An 8,614-nucleotide genomic window follows, 5' to 3' on the forward strand; every position below is an offset into this window, starting at 1 on the left:
TGCAGTTCAGCCGGGGCTGGGTTTGAACCCGCCACCCTTGGTATATGGGGCCAGCACCTTACCAACTGAGGCACAGGTGCCGCCCCAGATTATAATTTTTGATTGTTATACATATTGGTTATTTACTGATTTTTTTTTTTTTGATACTAACTTTGACTTGGCTATTCATTAACCTGAATATATTTAGAACGGCTAAGTTATCATTTATTTGTTGGATTCAAGTTTTGGGCAATTTAACAAATCTAATGATTTCACGTTTTCCTCTCATGGTCTTGAGTACAGTGTTGGCAGCATTCACCTTCAGACATGGCTTCCCGTGATCCCTACGTCCTGCTGTTCATGTCCTTGTGCTCCCTTACATGAGGTCCATGTGGCAAAGACTAGAGTCCAGCCTCTGCCCAACAGAGGCCCTCAGTCCAACAACCTGGAGAAACTGAATGCTGTCAGCAACGATATGAGAAAGTGTGGAAGTAGTTCCACCTTTAATTGAGTCCTAAAATGACTTCAGTCCCAGCTAGTAACCTTGACTGCCATCCTGTGAGACATGATGAACCAGAGGTCACAACTCAGCTTCCAGGGCTTCCTGATCAACAGAACTTGTAAGATAATAAATGTTTGTTGCTTTAAGTGACTATATTTTAGGATGATTTGTTACACTGCAATAAATAACTAGTGCAATGTTAGTCACACACAATGTAAAGGAACATCCCCATACTAAAGGATAAGATGATGACGATATACCTAAACTAACCAGTAATGACTGCTTGCCTCCTCCAGCAGACACAAAAGAAAACATGCCTAAATCTACTGCACTGCCATTATTACCAATTCTGGAATGTATGACAAAATTATGTTGAAGACTAAAAGAAATCCTTTGAATTTACCTACCTTAGAGTTGAAAACAAGAAAATACTCAAACTTACAGGTCACAGTTTCTCCTATTTATGTTTAAATCTCAGTTTGTCTGGCTTCTGAACGAGTTTACCCTTTGTTTTCAAAGGTATAATCTCTTTTGTGTAGATGCATTTGCTTTTAGTACCTGAAAGTGAAAAGCATAAGATTAAGATAAAAATAATGAGGGAGCTGGGTGTGTGGCTCATGTCGGTAACCTAGCACTCTGGGAGTCTGAGGCAGGATTCTTTGAGGCCAGGAGTTTGAGACCAGCCTGGGAAAACTAGCAAGACACCATCTCTACAAAAATAGACAAATAAGCTGGGTGTGGTGACTTGTACCTATAGTCCCAGACACTTGAGAGGCTAAAGAAAGAAGATCACTTGAGGTAAGGAGTTTGAGGTTTCAGGGAGCGATGATGATGCCACAGAGCTGTATCCTGTGCAACAGAGTGAGAGCCTATTTCAAAATAGAAATAATAATGGGTGCAACACTTTTCATTTAATTGATACATAACACCCCATGTTAAAGTAAAAATGTAATATTTCTTAATATATCTATCATATTGAATATAATAACTATACAGAAAATTGATAGATTAAAAGAGAAAACTTATAAATAAGACTTTGTAGTTGTGGATGTATATTTAATGTCACTGTTGATTATTGTAATCTATCAGTAAACTGAATATATTTAGAACTGCTAAGTTATCATTTATATGGTGAATTCAAACTACATGAGGGTCAAGTGAAAATTTTGTAAATGATGTGAAGAACTTTCTAGAATGTAAAATTTATCAGTGTCTGAAAGGTGCTTGAAGTAATAGAATTTATCTTTTCACAAGAAGGAATGTAAAGCAATATAAAGAAAAATGTATGGAAGTGCTAAATACAGAGATCTTGAGAGAGTGATTACAGAGTCATTATAAGGACTTTCTCCAGGTTATAAATGTGGGAAATAGAGGTGGAGAATAATTAACAAAATAAATAGAGAACAGAAAAGTAATAAATTTATGGTGTGGGAATTAGTGAGAGCTAGGGGGCTATTGTCAAAAATTTCAATTTGCAATCAATTAAGGGGTAGAGCTGCTCAGGATTATGACAAAGTGTAGGTTAAGGTTGAACAAGATTAAAAGTGGAGGTGACAATCATTAAGTTAGGGGATTCAGGGGGCAGTGTGACATCTCTTCCGTGAGAAATCCACATCCATGCATATCACATGGGTTACAACTGAACAAAGTTAGGAACATGAACTGATACCAGCAGAACATGGAGAGGTGTATACCTGGATGTTATGAATACCAAATGTAATATTTTTCTACAAATGGATACGTTATGATTGAAAAAGAGTAATTTTGAGCAAGAAAACTGATGAAAACATCTGAAACATTTCTTGTAGAAAACATTTCCCACAATAAGTAATTTTTATTTTAAAAAATATAAAGTGGATAGTCACTTGGTGGGGAGAGGTACTTCCAAGGTAATTTAAGAGGCAAAAAAACAATATTCTAAATCATACTATATTTATATGAGCTATAATTAATTCAATTGTTCCAAAGCTCTTGCTGCAATTTATGAATTATCCAACTCTATTCCATTTCCTTTTATTGCTGATCCTTGAAGTTTTATAATCTGTCTGCTTATTATAATTCTTCCAGAAAGTGACCTGGGGAAAGAAAAGAAAAAAAAATGATTCTAAATGAAAATAAAAGAAAAATATATTCTAGAATGAAGTAAAAGGTGAGGTGGAATGAGTTTATATAAAATAGTTTTTCCTAGAGGAAAACATGGGGAAAGGACAGACAGATAGATAGAAGCAATTTTGCTGAATCATAAATCTAAACATAGGGTACATTTAATTTGTCTTTGAATGAATGTAGGGGATTAGTGAATGGAACAGTATGGTGGATGCAAACTTTAAGTGTAACTCAGGTGAAAACAATACTTTCATAATTCACATTAAAATTAATGGTGCGAGAATTTATGTGACATTCTCTGTTGCTGTATAGTTTTTAGTCTGGAATCATAATTTCAAATCAAAACAGAATGCTGGTGTTTAGAGTATCAAAAGCCTTAGTAGACTATTGGTCTTCCTTAAAAAATGAGAAAAGCCAATTAAGTCATGAAGGCAAAGGTTTTTTTAACTTGCCAGAGAGCTGAGGATGTATAGAAATCTAAATAAATTAAATGCCAGAAAGGGACTAGACATTTTGTGGGGGAGAAGATACCCTCAGTTGCTTTGAACACTGGCAGCCTAATAGGAGGTATGGAGAAACCAGCTACTACGTTAACCAACTTTCAATTGTCACTGGTTCGGCTCAATGGCTAAAATTGCAAGCAGTCTCATTCATAGCAACATTTGGCACTCACCAGCTCCCTATTTCCTATGGGTCTTCACCAGAAGCAGGAGGCAATAGCAGGTTTTACTGATTGCAAGGTTTCCATCAGCAAAGGCTGACTGAAGGCGAGGACAGAGAAAACATTAAGAGTCCCTGTAGCTGCTGCGTTTTGCTAATCAAGCAAGATAGCAGTCTTTCAGGAACAGAATAGGAGGGCTGAGAAAATCCCTCCCAGACACCTTGGCCAGCCTCCGAAGCCTACCTTTAAAAGATTAGAGCAAGAATTGAGCTTTTATCTTTAACCAGAAAGCTACTTAACCATATATTCTTTTGTTTTCAGACATAATGAATGTTTTAACTACACTGATAGCCTTGATTTTTACATTTAATGCATTTATGGCACTGCTGCAAAGAATATCATCTATTATCATCATTATTTCTTGTCTTTTTTCTTTTTCCTATGGTAGACTATTACATAGTGATTTTGTGAAAATTTTATGTGTAACACAAAAGAATCCATTGCTGATTCTCTATCATATACAATTAGACAGTTTGACCTGATTAATTGCATAATTCAAATATTGTATATATTTTTAATCTGGCTTATTGATTTCTCCTCCCCCGTTATGCCTATACCTCTACAAACCTAATTCTTTCCTATGCAGATCTTTGCCCATCTTACCATCACTGTCACTGAAATCCTTACATACTTTCTCTTTGGATTTACTCATAGATCAGTGTTCCACGTTGCCTTCAAGAATTCTGATGGTTCAAAATATGCCCCTATGTTCTTTCAAACATTTGTTCCTTCTATCAATTGGCTAAATACTTATCTGTGCGCATCAAGTTCCCATCTTCAAAAGTGGAAAAATATTGGATCAATTTATGATTGTTATGTTCTTAAACAGACCAGAAACATAAATAGTTAAATAAAATGTGATGATAAATAGTATATTACAGAATAAGGGAAAGGGGGAAAACTGACAAAGATAAGACTGAAACTATAGAAATATCAGTGAAGTATTTTAATTCTCTTGGTAATACTGTACGATATGGTCTCTATGAAGGGGAGACACAAAGCCAAAAGCATGAAGTCCTATTTCTTACCAGATGGGGTAAAAAATGATGTGAATTACATCTAAAAAAAAATGGTGCCTGTGGCTCAAGGAGTAAGTCCCAGGCCCCATATACCAGGGGTGATGAATTCAAGCCTGGCCCTGGCCAAAATTGCAAAAAACAAAACCAAAAAAAAAAAGAAAGAAAGAAAGAAAAAATATTGCCCAAAAACCTAAAATTCAGAAAGATTAAAATTCATGTGAAAGACAGTAACAACTGCCGCGCATCCCATTGTTTTCTCATAGTACATTATGTCCGAGCTGCTCCTGACAGTGTTCTGAGAACAGCTGTTTTTTTCTCAGTGGCCTTCACCATAAATTTTGGGTCACTCTGTGGGTTAAGTATCCTTCTCGAAGCCACTTGCCCTGATTTTCTTCATTATGGCCATATAAAGGGGGTTAGTAAGTTAAAAACCCCATCTACTTCTGTGGCTTCAGCAGGAGTTCATGTGGATTTACACCCACAGAAAATAGGCAGAGAGAAGGCTTTATGTGAACATTTGTAACAATGCCATAAAGCATTATTAATTTAGCAGATTATTTATCTTGGAAATGTCTATGGGCATGAGCCTGGTCTAAGATTTGAGGGAAAAAAATAATATGAGAATAAAAGAGAAAAACATTTGCTTCCAATCAGATCCTCTTTAGCAGAAATATTAAAAGCAGGCATCCTCTCTCTGTAACCATATAGTCTAGGTTCATTGTCTCCTACTTTTCTCTGTAGGCTTAATAGAAATGTATCAGACATTTGGTTTGACAGAGTGTGTTGTACCTTCACATCATCGATGTGAAGATAAAATATAGCAGAATAAACCTACTGATTAGACTTCAGAATTGATAACAATCTATCATTTTCAAATTATAATATAGTCTTCATGACTTCCAATTTTCAATTAAAATGTCCACGTAACCAATAAATGACAAAAGAAAACTTCCTTAGAAGTGAACAGGAGCCTATGTTTGTCTGTTAACATCTCTTAGCCTTATTTACTGTCTTGCACAGTTTATTGTTGTGGTTGTTTCGTTTATCTGCTTTATAGTTTTTAATTTTTTTCTTTATTTATCTGTGCAGAATTCATGGTGGCTCATCTCTATGTTTGATTAATCTTTATTTCTATATGCTTATATTGTTTGTGATTGGGCCACAATTGTTTTACTTATTTAACTATTGGGTTGTATCCAATTTCTGGAAATAGTAAATGATGATGCTCTATATATTCATTCTAGGGTATACACCTGGGAATAGAATTACTGATTATAATATATGCATATACACACACATTTAACCTTAGTAAAATGTGCCCACCTGTTCTCCAAAATTTTTGTCCAATTTGCATACCACCCAGCGGTAAGAGTTCCCATAGATTCACATCCTAACCAGCACTGATATTGACAAACTTTAATGTTAGCCAACCAGTCTGTATATCAAGCTACATGTCTGTCTATACACACATGTGGGTCTTTTCCTGGGCTTACTATGCTAGTCTACTGGTCATGTTATGAATTCCTGAAATAATATCATGCTTATTTTTTGTAAGTCTTAATACATAAAAATACAATGTTCTCTCCCATAGTTTTCTTGTGTAGCATTTTAATATGGTTGGGCCTTTGCATTTTCATTCAAAATTTAGAATCTCTAAGTAAAGAAAAACAATGTGTTTTTATTTTGAAATAAAATGTTTATGTGTGTAATGCATACCTAATAGTCCTATACATACATAGTATCTAATCTTTTGTTAATTCTGAAAATTTACATTTAGTTGTTCTGATTGCTTTTATGTACACAATCCTATAACTTGTTATTATTATTAGCTTTTGTTTCTTCTTTTATAATACTGAATTTATTATTTTTTCAGTGAGATTTGGGGTTTATCTATTGTATCATTTGTTTTTCTTTGTAAGAAAAGACATCATGCTTACTGTATCTATTTATAAATGATTGGCAAAGTAAAAGAATATTTGGCTGGGATGGGTGCCTGTGGCTCAGTGAGTAGGATGTGGGCCCCATATACTAAGGGCAGTGGGTGCAAACCCAGCCCTGGCCAAACTGCAACAAAAAAATAGCTGGGCATTGTGGTGGGCGCCTGTAGTCCCAGCTACTTGGGAGGCTGAGGCTAAGCCCAAGAGTTGGAGGTTGCTGTGAGCTGTGAGGTCACAGCGCTCTACTGAGGGTGACAAAGTGAGAGTCTGTCTCTAAAAAAAAAAAATATTTGGCTGAATAGTTGGCTCCAACCCATGAACTAAAACATAGAATAAAGATAAAGTTTGGTTGGTATCCTGGACATTGTTGACACTCTTTCCAGTATATTCAAAGGAGGGTTGATATTTTCATGTTGGATCAGGACCCTCGTTTGAGCTTGAGGAAATTTTCAGAGAAAAATATCAGAGGTCCTTACTTCATGGAATAGCCTGCACTAAGAACTCTTCTTGCATAAAATAGTCTTAGCTTCCTAGGCGTGTGCAGCATGTCACATTTAGCAAATAGAAATGGTAAAACTAAGGAAGGACTCTCTATGTACTACTACTAAGAGTTTGCATAGATCAATGAACTCAGAGATTTTATTAAGTGATCATCTCAGGAACTCAGACTCAAGCCTAATAATATGCTTTGTTTTGTTTTGTTTTGTTTTCCTCATTGATGGTTCAGCTAGAAGTAGAAGGATATTTCATTTTATTTGCACATTCAAGGATGGAACTTAAAACTAGTGAAGAAAAAGACTTCCTAACATGAACGGGACTTTATACAATGATGCATGTCTGGAGGTATGTTTTGCTGAAGGAAATGTGTGACAAAGGTACAAATCTATAATGTAATGATTTATGGGAAATGGATAACCACATAGCAAAAAGTAAGAGAAATTAAAAATGATTACTGAGTTCTTCATAATAGGGTCTGCAGAAATATTTTATATATATATGCGTGTATTAGAATGAGCATTGAGTGAGAGGATGTTTGTTTACTATGTCAATGCTCACAAAAAATGTTTACCACAGAGAAGACTCGATAATCTGAGGAACCGTTTGGTATTTTTTTCAACAATTACCATGAAACCTGATTAGTAAATTCACATGGGAGCTGGGATGTAGTAATCTCTGTATTAAACAGCATGGATTTGCTTTGCTGAGTCTAATCTGATCTTTCCTATTTCTCACAGGTGCAAAGATCACTGTTCTTACCTGGTATAGTAACACTTCCCTTGAGATTATGTTTGACCCTCTTCTTTTGTAAACAGGCAACTCTTTTCACTTTAATAGAAATTGTGCTGCATACGAATGTGTCTCCTTTGGCCACATGCTTCTATAAACTCTATCAATTAGGGATTTGCTGAATGTCTCATTCACTTTTATGATGTTACACACATTATTTGGGAATAAGCATTCATTTAAAAATATCAGTAACAACATTAACATTGATTACGGAATGGCTGTGTCCACAGCCAGAGCAAACTGTGGTAAAACAGAATAAACTGTTTTCATATAAATTTGAAGTGACCTTCTGAAGATTTAGCAGTGCCATCAGCTCAAGCTGGAAGAACATTGTCTTATGGTCACATGCAAGCATCTGTTTGTTTGTCCTGGAATACGAAATTATGCTGGGCTAGAAATTGCTCTCCTTATGCAATTTCTGGTGTAATTTTTCCCATGGCCACACAAAGTGTTCTGTTGTTCAAGATTTCTAAGTGGAATTTTCTTATAACCCTCTAATAAATTTAAATTTTCCATTACTAGACGTTTATGCTGTCCTGGTTAGAACACTGGTTCCATGAAATCACTCTGCCATTTTGGATGCCTACATCATTGAACCAAAAATCTTAGTGCACTTTGTGAGATGCTTAATTCTGATTATGACCAAATCATGTACACACATTATTTAGGGAAATGGAATTAACTGTGTGTGTCTGTGTGTATGAATAATCAGTTTTACATTAAATCATAGTATAAGTAATCTAGAAATGATTTAAGCAGGGGTATCCAACCTTTTGGTTGCGCTGGGCTACATTGGGAAGTATATTAAATACACAAATATTAACAAAGGCAGATGAGCAAAAACGGAGGTTGGTGCTTAAATTTAGGACACCCACAACCACAGATAAATGAAAAGGTCCTCATGCAACAGTTAATTATGCAGCAGCCTGTTAGGAGAGTCATTTCAAATGGTCTAGCAGCTCTCATATTTGCAATCACTAATGTAGAAAATTTACATATCCAAGTAATAAAACATCTTTTTTGATATGTTTAATTATAAAATTATAAGAAAAGTGGGTAACAT

The sequence above is a fragment of the Nycticebus coucang genome, chromosome 10 (assembly GCF_027406575.1).
Source record: "Nycticebus coucang isolate mNycCou1 chromosome 10, mNycCou1.pri, whole genome shotgun sequence".
NCBI classification, from domain to species: Eukaryota; Metazoa; Chordata; class Mammalia; order Primates; family Lorisidae; genus Nycticebus; species Nycticebus coucang.